General features: G+C 38.3%; 1 long non-coding RNA gene across 1 annotated transcript; it reads left to right on the forward strand.

Moving 5' to 3' along the window:
• Nucleotides 1-4181: 4181 nt before the first annotated feature.
• Nucleotides 4182-14060, forward strand: LOC149821111 (uncharacterized). Its single transcript, XR_016426540.1, has 3 exons — nucleotides 4182-4411; nucleotides 13535-13576; nucleotides 13741-14060. It is a non-coding gene; the product is annotated as an uncharacterized LOC149821111 (long non-coding RNA).
• The last annotated feature ends 750 nt before the right edge of the window (nucleotides 14061-14810 follow it).

Genomic DNA, 14810 nt, shown 5'->3' on the forward strand with positions numbered 1-14810 from the left:
CTAATTTCTAATGTGATTCCATGCTTTCAAAATCCAAAATAGGTTTTTAAGGGATCAATTTTGGGAAAAACCATGTCAGTGTTATATTGATGTATTTATTATATAGAATCATGTTTTGAATTATAGATCTACAATTAAAGCATGTATAGATGTGTTCAAGCATGATTTTATAATGATTTAATAGATCAAAATCGTTTGTGATGGATTTCCATGGTAGATCTTGGTGTATGCATGCTTTTTGACATATTTTTTGAAGTAGCATGCTATTTTTCTTAAATCTTAATCTTACCAGTTTGTGTATAAATTATATTTCTCCTAAATGGTGCATGAAATAATTATGAGAAAATTTGAAAATACTTTACACATGTAGAGAAAGATTTCAGTCCAAACCTTGCACTCATCTGATTTGGGTTGAGGAGTTATAGTCTCTGCAAGCTGGTGCAGGGAATCTGTCCTGACACATAACCTATTCTGGATAAATTTTGTTAGAAAAATTACATCCCTTCGATCACACATTATTTTAATCTCAAAAATTTATGTATGATAGTTAATATATTTAAAAACCCATGATAAAAATTGTGTAGGCTGAATCATCATAGTTTAAGAATTAAAAATTGGGCAAAATGGCCCAAAAGTTTGTAATGTCCTCAGTTCTATTCTATCTAGGAATAAAAGATACATGTACATAATTTTTAATTATTGTTTGTTTGGCTCTAATTTTTATTGTGCTTATCCTAGACATGGCAAGCTATGTTAAGAAAAAATACCTGAATTTATTTCATTGTTTAAGATCCCTGGTTTGAGCATCCAATGAATGGATAGGTTCAAACAAGTATGACCTATGACCATAAAATAGATTGTCATTGTAGAATTTTAAAAAATTAATTTGTAATGATTTTGAGGTCAGGTTTTCGCCTGTATTCAGGTAAGATGTATGAGAATATATTGAATTAATTTGAGGCCAAATTCATCATATAAGAATCACGACAGATTTTACAAAATAGGTAAAAAATTGTCTACACAGTTTCTAGTGTGAAACATGTGTCTACTTGTTTGGATATCAAAGGTGTGCCCCATGGACAAGGCACAGTTCCAGAGGTGAACCAATCCTATACTTGACTTGTTTTAGTATAGAATTGTGAGCCTAGTGAGACATTTAAACTATACCTTGACTTGTGAGCATGTTTTGATTGTTAAATTGCAAGTATCATATGTTGTGATGCATAACATGAATGTGTTTGTGCGCATGATGCTTTGATGTATTGCATGTAATTTAAATATGTTATAAGATAGAGAAAAGTCACACACACTTATGAATGCTCTAAACAAGTAAGTGGTCAATGGACCCATGGGTGCTAAGGCACACATGCTAATGAAAGAAACACATACACATAACATATAATTACTTCAGTGGAAGTATTGTAAACATCCAGTTTAAAGGTACCAGGGGCACTATGAATGATTATGGAATTGGTGAGCTTATGAACATGAAAAACTACCAGCGAAAGGGTAGTATATGGCTCATGCCAGTGGACATTGTGAATGTTACCCTGGAGGGGTACTTGGGCTAAAGCACCTTGAATGCCAAGTGATATGGAACATATGTGAACCTTGTAATAACAACTCCTAATAACCCATTATGACTATAGTTACCTTGAAGATGGTAGATGATATAAACTTTGTGGGATCGTATGTTCTATTTTAAGAGCTGTGTGCATCTCTTTTGGTCTCCAATCCTCGAAATTAGGGTGGCTAGGACTACCATATTGGCCTAAGTGGTATGTCCTAGATACTATAGTAGTCATAGGTTGAACAACCCAGTTTGTTCACATCGCGTTGGTGGAAAATATCTTCCTACCATGGGCCACTCACAATGGATCCATTTTAGTTAGTCACGTGGGTTATAAAAAACTCATAACATAATAAACTCCCGTGTGCTCTCATATGTTACGACAGACTCGTGCGAGTACCCGACATGAGAGAGTTAAGCAAGATAAACAAAATGCCTTATAAATTACACAGAATTGTGATGTTAAACATGTGTTGAAAATATGCCCTAATATGATAAACATGTGTTAAGGGTTATGATCATGCTCTGAGATAAATGTTATACTTTGAAATATGTTCATGCATTAAGATATGTAGCGTGCTTTGAATTATTGCTGCATGCATATAATTGTCATTATTGCTCACTGAAATATCTCTTGATTGTAATCGCTATTGTGTTGTATTGATAAATGCATGTTTCCTGTATACTTGGATCTATATGCGTATGCTTTGTTGGGGATTTTTTATTGAGGCTCGAAACGAGTCTGACCCTCAACATAACAAACATACAGGTGATGAATAGCGTACTGACACGATGTTGTAGATGGCCACCTGAACCCATCCTTTTGTCCTGGGGATGTTATGATTAAAGACTAGATGTTTTGAACTATTGTTATTCATACTTATTCAATTGATTATTATTAAGTTGATTATTCAATGGTTTGCTTAAATCAAGCTCGGATTCCGAATATGAAATTGTATTGTGTTGTGGACCGGGAGCCAATGTCTAGAATAGGAATTTGGATTCAGTCCAGAGTCGTATTCCTATTACCTGTAACTCACCCAAAGTTTCTAACTCAATTCAAACAATGTTTCTGCTATTTATAAAAAAAAATGACTGTATTTTCAAGTTAAATTTTTGGGGCGTTAAACACGGTCTCCAACTTAGCACCTCCTCCTTACAACAATGAAAGACCTCTTTCAAGTTCTTTAATTTTTGGTCCCAAATAAAAGGATGCAAATTCACTTGTCATGATGTATGATGGTAAGTATTTCTAACTAGATTAATTGTCATTTTGTTATAATAGACAAGTAGTTAAGAGAAATAATTTCAATAGGAGGGAGCACATAGAAGTAACACTAATTTTGGCTAAAATTGCCTTATCAAAAAAAGTTATGGAGGTACTTTTATCCAACATTTAGGGATGTGATGCTCATGACACTACCAATAGTTTGTGTTTACCTGACAAGAGATGATGGATGAGTTGACAAAAAAATAGATAATAGATCAGATTTCAACAAAATAACTAGAAAAGACCATTATAAAATGATAATTGCACATAGATATAAAATTGCCCATGATTTATACAAGGATGTGCCATGAAAATCAAGAAGATGTTGAAGGGTGAGACATGGATTCGTGTGGACCTTCATTATATTTTCGAGTTATTTTCTAGAAGCTTTGTAATTCAAAGGGACACAATATAAAATGAAAGAATATTCAATGAAAACAACAAAACTTAGACAACCATTTTTAAGTCCTGATTTGGATTTTAAAACTGTTTATGAATTACATGCACTAGCACTAGTGCTCTCTGTAGTTGCTTTCGGTACAATATTGTATGATGTGCAGTCTAACATTTGGGTTGAATAATATTTTCACAAACCAGTTCATCATTATTAGATTTTAGCTTCTACCTTTAGTTTAGGTAGACTTCTAGGATGGTTACTATCTTGGTTGTGTAAATTTGAGATCTCCTTATTTTTTATTAGGGTTAGTTTTGGGTTTAGTTTGAGGTGGTGGGGTCACAATATAGATCAAACCTTCTTTGATCCTCGTTTAGGTAGGGTTGTTTTAGTTTCCTTGTTAAGAGTGGGGCTTGGGGTTTAAGGTTGAGTCATTTTGGGGCAATATCTTCTAGTTACAAAAGGTTTTAACTGATCAAAATCATGCAGTGCATCTGGGCAAACCCAAAGAGAACGTGATGAAGACACGTTCACACCCAGCTTAAACCAAGCTCACTGGCCAAAATGCCTATTTTGAGTATTTTTGGGTAATTTAAAATTTTTTATCCAAAAATCACTCTCTAGGATAAGAGTTTTTCCAACTTAAAATTAGGATTTTTTATTATTTTTGATTAAATCATCGTATTCATATCTAGATCCAGTAGCCTCAGTACGATCTATTTGGGCTATTGGAGGGTACATGGGGTTCATGATAAATTTTATTTTTTATTTTGAATTGATTGGATCTAGTGGACCACCCAAACCCAACTTTTGGGTCCAAAAGAACTCTCGTTGGAAAGAAATATAGCGGTTGGACTCAACTCAATCCATTGGGTAAGGTTGGCCCAAAGACATTAGACTTCTTCTTTCCCTTCTTGTATCAGCAACAGTGGGACAATATGGGCGATCTGCATTTTTTGGATTAAAGAAGAGACCCCCTTCCTGAGAGCTCGTGTGGATGGTAGAGAACCCTCCTACGACCTTCCTCATTGGTGGCCGCCGAAGGGGCATGTGCTACCATCAAAACTACGACCGAATGACGACCATTTTAGTGGTCGTTCGAGTGTTGTTGGTTGCCTGATCGAGACCCCTCCCTTGGTCAGCGTGACTGAAATCTCAATGGTTTTGGCATCCTCCGGTAGGTTCATTCCAACCCGACTGTGGCTGTCAATATCTCCCCTGTTCTGGTTGCGTATATTCCCTCCTACTTTGAAGCTGATTCCCTGTGCATGTTGGACGATAATGAACTGTCATGAATGTGAAAGCCCACTATTGATGCAATTTGTTGTTTATCAATTGTTCGATAGGTTAAATCTGAAATTTTCAATTAGATTTATTTGGATGATTATTTAGATGTAATTGCTGATGAGGACATGTTTGATTCACGAGTTTTTCATGTGATGTAACACCACCCAAAGTGCAGTTTCTAGGCAAGCTGAGGGACGCCTACCAAGTGTTTGGTGGAACATCCCAACGGCCCCGTGAATCACACTTGGTTCCAAACTTTTGGTCCTTTGATATCTCTTTCTTCTATTGCTATTGTTGATAACCATGTCATTTGCTTAAGCTTATATGTGCTAGAGATCTGATTATTTATCGCCCATTGGATATGGATTTCACGTGTTAAAATATCACATATTTCTGTATTGTGTGCAAAGACGTTTTGTATTTCTTAAACTATGTCTAAATCTGATTTGACGCCAAATAAAATCTGTCTACATGCTGATTTTTGTGCTTGATCAAAACTGCTGAGTTTGAGTAGAACATGATCTAGTTCTTGTGATATTGTGTTCTATCTGAATCTATGAAAATTCTGTTTGGACAATAAGTTATTCGGGCATCAAATGGGTTCCATTTCATTTGATTTTAACATGTATTCTGAAATATATATGAATCTGAATATTTCTCGAGTTAAACAGTCAGATATATATTGCTGTTTGGGAAAGAATATTGTTTCACAATTTTCGTGTTGTACCCAGACAACCCACACAATGTTCGTGCGTTGCTTGGGGAGCGCTCACCAACTGTTCGGTGAAATGCTCTAATGATATGAATATATCGTTTGTAACTTGATTTGGTAGGGTATTTGATTGCTTATTTGCTGTTTTCAAATATTGATTTGAATGGAGTTAAATAGCCCTTAATTACCTCTTGAGTAGCACCTCAATTGCGTAGTGTGCGGTTAGCGTAAACCCTGCACTCAACATATATGGGTCGTGTTCGTACTTGGATGCATTGCTAGGTCATTTCCTAACATCTCCGTCATATAGGCACCATTATTTGTTTACAGTGCTACAATCATCTACTGCTTGCAGCAGCTTAAAGATGGTGCTACGCTTGCCATATACAACCCCGTTTTACTATCTTAGCTTGGTGTCAGACGAGTAGTGGGGTCGCTTGACAGTCAAATTTAACTGTTTTTAGGGGATTTCATTGTGTTTCTTGCTTTATATTTTGTTTTACGTTACTAGTCATATACTTCTTGCTTCAACTTAAAGATGGAGCGTGATGGAGAACTTACTCTCCAGGGTAGTGCAACAACATGCTTGGTGTACAAACAAACATATCACTAGCTTCAGACTTGATATAATAGGACCTGTTTCTCTAAGTGGACTATGCTTGTGGTGTCAATCAGTTATCTGCATTTGCAGCTTGCAGTTTTTTCATGCTATTGCTAACTAATGACACCTAATACCAACCTATTAGCTTTTCAAGGGAAGCTTACATTGCCTCGTTGCCACTAGTCTAGTTTTGGTTGACTATGGAGCTGGGCATAATTTTTTCTATTTTCAATCAGAGGCTTTGAGTCATTGTTTTGTCTTTTAGTGTGAAGCTCTAGAGTACTCTGGTAAGCGGACGCCCGATGCTTGGATTGATTGGTCGGTAGTCTGCAACCAAACGTCGACTAAGAGCTTCGAACAAGTGAGCTATTGGAGATCTCCCTAAGACTATTGTTGAATTCTCTTGTTAGCTTGGATACCTTCAGTCTGAAGTTGATGCAAGTCAACTTGGAGCCTTAGAAAGAGCGATCCTAATTGAGAAGAATTCCACCATCTTCATATCATGGATGAATCTTTTTGGAGTTAGAAATCTAAATGCAAATGGTTGACTGAGGGAGACAATAACTCGTCCTCTCATGCCCAAGTTAACCAATAAAACCAACACAAGCATATTAATTGTCTCCAAAAAGGTGATTGTTCTTATGTAGTCACTCAATTAGACATCCAGGGGAAGGCCAAAGAGTATTTCCAAACTCTTTTTTGTAGCTTATCCATGAGCCCCCATTTTTTTCCTAGAGAAGCCCATCCTTAAGTCACTAGTTAGGAGAATACCTTCCTTCTTAGGCCTATTGGGGATACTAAAGTTAAAAGTGTTTGAGTTGGATGAGAGAAGTGCTCTGGGGCTTGATGCCTCCTCGGGGTCTTTCTTTCAAACTTATTGGAGAATTGTGGGTGCATATGCAAGCAAAACAGTGGTTTTTTTTTTCAAGACATTGCATTGTTCATTCCATCAATTGCATGAACATTGCATTGATTCCCAAATTGGAGGGAGTGATTAACCCATCACAATATATGCCCATTATTCTTTGCAATTTTGTAGATAAAATCATCTCTAAAATAATGGTAAATAGAATGAGCGGTATGCTTTAGTGTATCACATCTCACAATCAAAGAGCCTTATTAAAGGAGTGAACCATCTAAGAGAGCATCTTGATAGCACATTAGCTTGTTGATAGCCTCCTTCAACAAAAAACTGAGTATTCTGTTTAAGGCCGATCTGATGAAGGCATGACATAGTGGTCTGGGAGTTTCTAGAAGATTCATTGAGATTCTTTGGGTTTTGCAATGAATGGGTTGACCTCATCATGATTTATGTCACTTCATCTTATGTAGTCATAATCAACGGTGAACACGGAAGGCAATTTGATTGTAGCCGAGGCCTTAGGCAAGGAGACCAAATTTCCCCTTATCTCTTTTTCATGATCACGGAAAGGTTGACACGTTGACTACGACAAGGGGAGCAAAAGAGCAATCTTTTGACTCTTATGGTATGTTTGGTTGCTCCTTTAAGAATGATTCTGAATCACATGAGGTCTCAACCAAACATAAAAAGGCAACATGTGAGAAACTGAATCTTATTTGGCTTTGCAAATGAGTCACTTTCTAATTTGTGTGAGGTTCAGAATCACATTTTCACCCATGTGATTCTGAATCACATTGATTCAGAATCATTATTTAAAGGAGCAACCAAACATGCCCTAAAGTTAAAAAACATGCTACAAAGTCGATCTTTTTTCACTGATGATGCCCTCTTTTTTATTTGGGATGTTAGAGACTCCATCACCAACTTTATTTGTACTATTAAGGAATTTGAAGCTTGCTCGGGTATGCGCATTAGTCAGGAGAAGTACTTTATTCCGTTCAATTTGCACTGTTACCAAGTTTATCAAGTTCAACACCTATGTGGATGGGGGCACAGTTCACTGCGTATCAAATGTTCATATCTTCCATTGTTCCCAGGATCACTAATAGTTCACCACTACGACAACCTAACATCCAAGTTTCAAAGCAGGCTAGAAATTTGGAGTGGGCATCTCATCTCCATGGCAGGAAGAGTAGTTCTCATCAGATCGACGCTCACATCGTTTCCATCTCATTGGATGTCTTGCTTCTACATCCCCAAGGCAGCGATAAACAAAATTGAGTGAACCATTCAAAGATTTCTTTGTTATCATTCAGACCACAAACATCACATTCATCTATGCTCTTGGGAGGATTTATGTAAGCCATAAAGAGGGAGTATTGGGTATCTGGTTGCTTCATGAGATCAACCAAGTGATCCTTGCCAAATTAGCATAGTCCACCATTCAAGTCTCTAGCAACCCTTTGGTCAAGCTAGCTAGTTCAAACTAAGTACCTAGGGCAAGACTCACTTTGGATCCCCATTTCCATGGATCATACAGTTGGATAGGTGAAGTGGATTCTAGGCATTGGAAGACAATTAAAATTTTTGGTTGAATCCTTGGATTTAGCATCCTCCACTTTTTGCTTGAAGTGCCTGTTAGAAGACCATCCAATCTGGATCCAGTTGGACCGGGTCTCACCACTTCACAAAATTCGCTGGATAGGCAAGACATGTGCATGAAGAACTTGCAAAAGTTAGGTTCCACTTCGCAAGGGTTGGTGAATAGGCATGTTGTGTGCATGAAGGATTTGACTAAAGCTTATGGTGGTTAAGATAAAAAAGCTCACCTTAGAAGTCTTAGTGGACAAGACTTCAAGTTTAGAAAGAAGTCTAAGATAGAAGAGAAATAAGACTTCAAGTTTAGAAAAAAATTCAAGATAGAAGAGAAGGTTTCAAGAAAAAAGGAGATCAATGCATGCAAAGTTTCCATTGAGAAAAGGCTTATCAAAACCAAGAAGCCAAAAACATTGGGCAAGATTTAGCAAATAATTCGGAACTTGTTAAGACCTGTATTCATATAAGGAATTTAGTAAATGAGAGTATTATTAATGGAAGATCAGACCATCATCTCCTCTCATTGAGAGAGTGAGAGAAAGAGTCCCTTTATACTGTTGACATAGGTCTAGATAGACGAACCACACAATTTTTCTATGTGTGTGTGCTGTGTGTAGTGCATCTTCTTTTGTTTACTCTTATTTTTCATGGTATCAAAGCTTACACTAATGACATCCTCATCGTCCTCCTCAAGTTCAATTGTCTCCTCCACTTTGTTTGGTTTGGTTGCTAACCCTCTTATGCCTAGCAGCTTGCATCGTTTTTTGTCTATCAAGTTGAATGTCAAAAACTACCTACTTTGGGAGTCTCAATTTACTCCTTTTGCTCACGTATGATCTAATGGGTCGTGTTGATGGTAGTCGGCCTGCTCTCACAAAGTTCAAAGATAATTCTAATGAGTTCAATCCCTTGTCTGTCGAGTCACTCAAATATGATCAACTGCTTTTGTAACACCTCGATCCGGAACCTCTCGAGTCCGGGTTCGTAGGTATTACTTCGTAGAAGAAAGAATTCAAAGTGAGCGCAAAAGAACCATGGCATAAATTTTTTTTCTAAAATCACGTCATAGTTTCATAATCGCAAGCCCTCTCAGGCTATATCATCCATACTTATAAAGAGTTCAATAAAATAAAAACATAAATGAAAGTCTCATCTTGATCTAGCCGCCTAAGGACACCTGCTGGAATAGTGGCAACTCTGATCGGTCTCTGGTCAATCACTTGAAACTTACAATTGTAATTATTAAAAACGGAGTGAGTGTACAACTCAATAAGAAATATTTATAAGCAATTAAAGACTTTGACTTATAACTGTAGTGGGCTCTAAGCCCCTAGTCTTAGTTTAATTTTACACCATATAACACACATTTTTTTCTTTTAAAATCCCTCCATTAATCTTCTCAAAACTCATAGCTAACATCCATTTGATGCTAACTACTGAACTAAATTGGCTATACCGATAATAACATACTTTGGATATAGCAACCCGTGTATAATACCCCTATTCTACGGTGTTGGCCAAACTATGAACTACTCTTTGTGATTCCATAGGAGTCATGAGACATTGCAGTAAAAAAGAATATATTGGTAGCTAGTCGGAGAGTTAGACTAGAGAGTTATATCTGCTCCCTAAGGTTCATGATTCATGCTACATCAATTGCTGTATGAAACATAATCCCTAGGATATATTAAGCAACTCATCAATAAATCACTGGTGGCCTATACTTATGACAGCTCTTACTCTAACAACCATCAGGTAGCCCTTTCCATCTGTCGCCTCTTCTAGGATTTATGAGGTTAAATCTAGCATGCTAAGTTGACTTAAACTTTCAGTAACCTAACTGAAAGAAGGGACTCCAAGGACTTTACTTCCGTACTCAATTCTGTTCTCATGCATGTAGTTCTACATTCTCTGTATGTATTTTTGTATAAAATACCATAGCTCATTACCATGCAATTTATATTGAGAACTTATAAATACATGAAATCATTCTTGGCATTATAGCAAACTCATATGCATTCATTTTATCTCTCATGAAACACATTCTAGAATGTAATTGTATCAAATACAAGATACAACTATGTTCTCAAACATATATGATTTCATGTAAGCTAACTCATACAAGTAACAAAAAGTGTATTATTAACTAAACAAGTTTATAATATCCCTTACCTCAAATTGCAAACACTGAACTTCTAATCTGCAGTTGAATCACTCGTTGAGGTATTAGGATCTATTCAATACATAAGACTTAATTGCTAAACTAACATTTCTCACACTTTGTAAAATTATCAAACTACCCTTCCCAAGAATGGTCTATCGATACTTGTCCTTCTGTGGTATGTGTTTGAATATGAAAACAAGACAGTCAAATTCCTCTCTGTGTCTCAAATCCAACACACCAAACTTCATCCGTTTTTGAGTTCAGAGTGAAAAGTTATCCCCTTTTTATCGAAGTAGGTAGAACAAGAGCAAAATGGTCATTTCACTCTTCGAATAGGTTTAGATCCTTCAAATCTAAACTTCTCACTGCCCTAACCTAACCTAACACTAGTCTGGTCTAGGTTTAATCTAAACCGAACCTTTCCGAATTCAATTCCGGATTCCTCAACTTCGATCCAAATCCAAATCCACTCTACTGTAGATCCCAAACTTGATAGAGATCCAGTCTCTATTTCATATACTGGATCTAGATCTGTTATGACCAATCCGAATCCTGGTTCACTCTAGGTTTGGTACAAAAATGGAACTAGACCGATTTAGTTGGGGTTTGGGTCCGAACCTGCTCCATTCTGGTTTGATTCTACTAGATCCAAATATGATAATTGGATCCAAACCGGACCCAGTCTCGATTTGGTTTAATATGATGCAAACTTAATCTGGTCTGACTTGGTCCTATTGAATCCAATTTATGGTGGAAAATCGAGACAATCATTGTCGCAGATTCCCTCAAAACTATCTATCTATCTATATATATTATACTTAAACTGTGAATGATCCAAAAACTCACCCAGACTGAGTTGGTCTGGGTGTGAACTCATCTGACCCGGTTTGGGTTGCACCCAGACCGGGGGGCCATGCTGACACAATCCGGCCAAACCCGGACCGAGTTGGTCTTAAAGCCCAAAAGCCGAGACAAAGCCAAGCCCTATCTCCATCGCTCCTTTTACCAGTCGGTTTGTCAAACAACCCGAGATAGAGAGCTCCCATTTCTCTTGTAACCAGACTCGGTCTGGGTGAACCCAAACCAAGTCAGTCTGCTTAACCGATCGAGACAGTGAGCCAAAAGCTCACTGTCTCGATTCTCTCATGACCTGACTCAATCTGGGTGATCCCGGACCGAGTTGGTTCTGCTAACAAACCAGGACAGAGAGCAAACTGTCTTTTTTTCTTTAGACAAGCTCAGACCGAGACAGTATGAGAAAAATGCAAAGACAGAGAGCAAGTGCCGTTTGCCTTGCATAACTGATTCGACTCGGTCTGGAACCGAGGTGGTCGGTTCCTCAGGCCGAGACAGAGAGCACTAGCTCTCTGTCTTATCCTTGCTACGATGACCTGGCTCGGTCTAGGCAAAGCCCAGACTGAGTCAGTCCACCCTACGGGCTTCTTTGTCTCACCCGATAGCGACCAGGCTCGGTCTGGGAAGCCCAGGCTGAGTTGGTACTGAGACAAAGAGCTTTAGCTCCCTGTCCCTGCTACAATTTTGGCTCGGCTCGGTCTGGGCGTGCCTAGACCAAGCTGGGCTCGATAAGAGCCGTGACAACGAGCCTACCCGCTCTATGTCCTACCACACATGACTGAACTCATTTTGGCACGCCTAGACCTAGTCGGTCCTCTCCGAATCACTAGTGCCGGCAACCCCTTGTGGTTGCCGACCTTAATAAAGCTATCACCGACGTCGACAACCACCATGGTTGTCAGTGCCATGAATCTCAACACAACCGAAAGGGAAGCATAGGAACGGAAGGCTTACCTCTTGACCGGATCACGCTTGAGCGTACGCGATCTCCCTCCCTCTGCTCTCCTTCTGCTTATCTCTCTTTTTCTCTCTCTCCAACCCTCTTTCTTAGCTTTCTCTCGATCCCCCTCTAGAAATGAGGAAATGAGAGAGCTCGTGGGCCCTCTTATAGGGCCCATGAGAATGTGGGGGGTCACCCCCCACTACCCACATTTAGTGTGAGGAACCATTCCACTCTCCCTCTTCTTATCATCGTGGGAGGGTGGGGCTGTTAAGGTGGTTTTACCGCTTTTGAGTTCGCTCATATCTTCTTTGTCTAAATTGATTCATACGCAAGTGGTAGGTTTGAACTCTTTCTATGCAGCAATCTTATGTAGCTCACTCTCGATCCAGGGTCATGCAACTTAGGAGCCAACTTCATAGTCTTAAGAAGGGATTTAATACTATGGATGAGTTCCTTCAGAAGATTATGACCGTAGCCCATTAACTAGCAGTGGCATCTAATCCTGTCTTTGAAAAATACCTTGTTCTAACCGTCCTAAGAGGTCTTCCTGCTGATTACCTTGCTTTCAAAACCACTATCGAAGCAAGGTCTAATCCCATTACTCTAAGTGAGCTCCATAGCCTTTTTCTGGTTCAAGAGGCTAATCTTGCTGAATATAAAAGTGTTGATGTGCATGCACCTACGGTGAATATGACCACCAAACAAAATTTCCAAAACAATCATGGTTCCAATTTTAGAGGCAGAGGTTATAGAAGGGGCCAATTTAGAGGAAGAGAAGTTGGGCGTGTGAACAACCATCAAATCAGGTTGATAGACCCCTGGTTACCTATGTCACATGGGTGCGGGTGCGGGGGTGCGGCACTTTCAAAAAACTTGGGTGCGGGGGTGCGGGAAAAATATAAAAAATTATATATATATATATATATATAAAGTCCAAAAGTTGGACATAAATGACCCTGGGTGCATTGACTGCACCCAGGGTCAGGTTGACCGCATCGGGTGCAGGTGCGGGTGCGGGTGGGACACGGGTGCGGCACCTAGTTGAAGAGTCCCTGTGACATAGCTGGTTACTTGTCAGGTGTGCAAAAAACCAGGTCACTTAGCCAGAAATTGTTATCAGCTGTCCAGCTATGCCCAAGCAAAACCAAATTCACAAAGTGCTTATCACGTTACCTCACAGGGTGCTTATTGGAATCAAGTGGGAGACAATAATTGATATCCTGATACTGATGTTTCTCACCATGTGACAAGTGACTTAAACAACTTTTCATTTCATGCAGATTATCAGGGACAAGACACTATAAGGATTGGAGATGAGTCAGGTTTGGCTCTTCAAAATGTTGGCTTTTATTTGATTAATCAAAAGTTTAAGTTGAATAATATTTTACATGTGCCACAAATCTTTAAAATTTTGTTATCAGTTCAAAAGTTTTCTAAGGATAACAATGTATTTCTTGCGTTTCATCTGAATGTTTGCTATGTGAAGGATTATACAGGGAAGGTTCCCCTTTAGAGGCCAAGTAAAGGTGGACTTTATCAGTTAAAGTTGGGGCATCGACGTGAAGGAAAGACAACTTTTGTTGGAGAGAAGCCCAGGAGCAATGGCATATGCGCATGGGACATCCTGCTTTTAGAATAGTACTTCAAGTAGTTAAAAATTTTGGTTTGCCATTTGAACATTATTTTAAATTCGAAGTTTATAAAGCTTGTCAAAAAGTAGTCATAACTTGTCATTTGGAAATCCTGTAGTGAAACCGTTTGATATTATTTAGTCTAATGTTGTTAGGGGGGCAGCCCCTGTGGTTAGTTCAGGTGGTTTTCACTATTATGTGATTTTCATTAGATGCTTTTACAAAATATGTTTGGATCTATTTGTTGAAGAAAAAATCGGATGTAAAGTTTTAAAGTCCATGTTGAGAGTATTGGTGGGCTTAAAATCAAGCACTTGCACTCATATTGGGATGGCTAATACCAATATGTGTCAAAGTATTTGTTCGAGTGTGAGATTAGACATAGAATATCATGTCCTCACACTCATGAACAAAATAGTTCAGCCAAGCTCAAACAAGTTTGTCTCTTATGGCACAAGTTGACGTTCCTACAAGTTATTGGTCCTTTGCATTTAATACACCCATATATCTCATTAATCGCTTGCCTACAAAAGTTTTGAAACAAAAGTCTCCTATTGAAGCTTTTTATTTGAAGCTTTTTATGGTGTGAAGTCTAATTATAAATTTTTGAGAATATTTGGATGTGCTTGCTTATAGACATAATAAACTTAATTATCATTCTGAAACGTGTTTTCTGGCTACGCTCCTCATCATCATGGTTACTATTGCTTAGATTTGAAGAATAGAAGATTGTTTCTCACGTCATGTTGTATTTGATGAAGCAAATTTTCCCTTTAAAAATTTTGTAGGTGTGAGAATTCATGAAACGCAAACTCCAGCCGTCTTATCTCCTACTTTTCTCTTTATACCATTAGTCGAGCCACCTCATTATACAAACTTTGATCCAGAATCTACTCAAAAAATCTTGTTCAACCGTCCTCGCCTC

Source organism: Nuphar pumila, chromosome 12, assembly GCF_984573655.1.
Source record: "Nuphar pumila chromosome 12, dmNupPumi1.hap1.1, whole genome shotgun sequence".
NCBI classification, from domain to species: domain Eukaryota; kingdom Viridiplantae; phylum Streptophyta; class Magnoliopsida; order Nymphaeales; family Nymphaeaceae; genus Nuphar; species Nuphar pumila.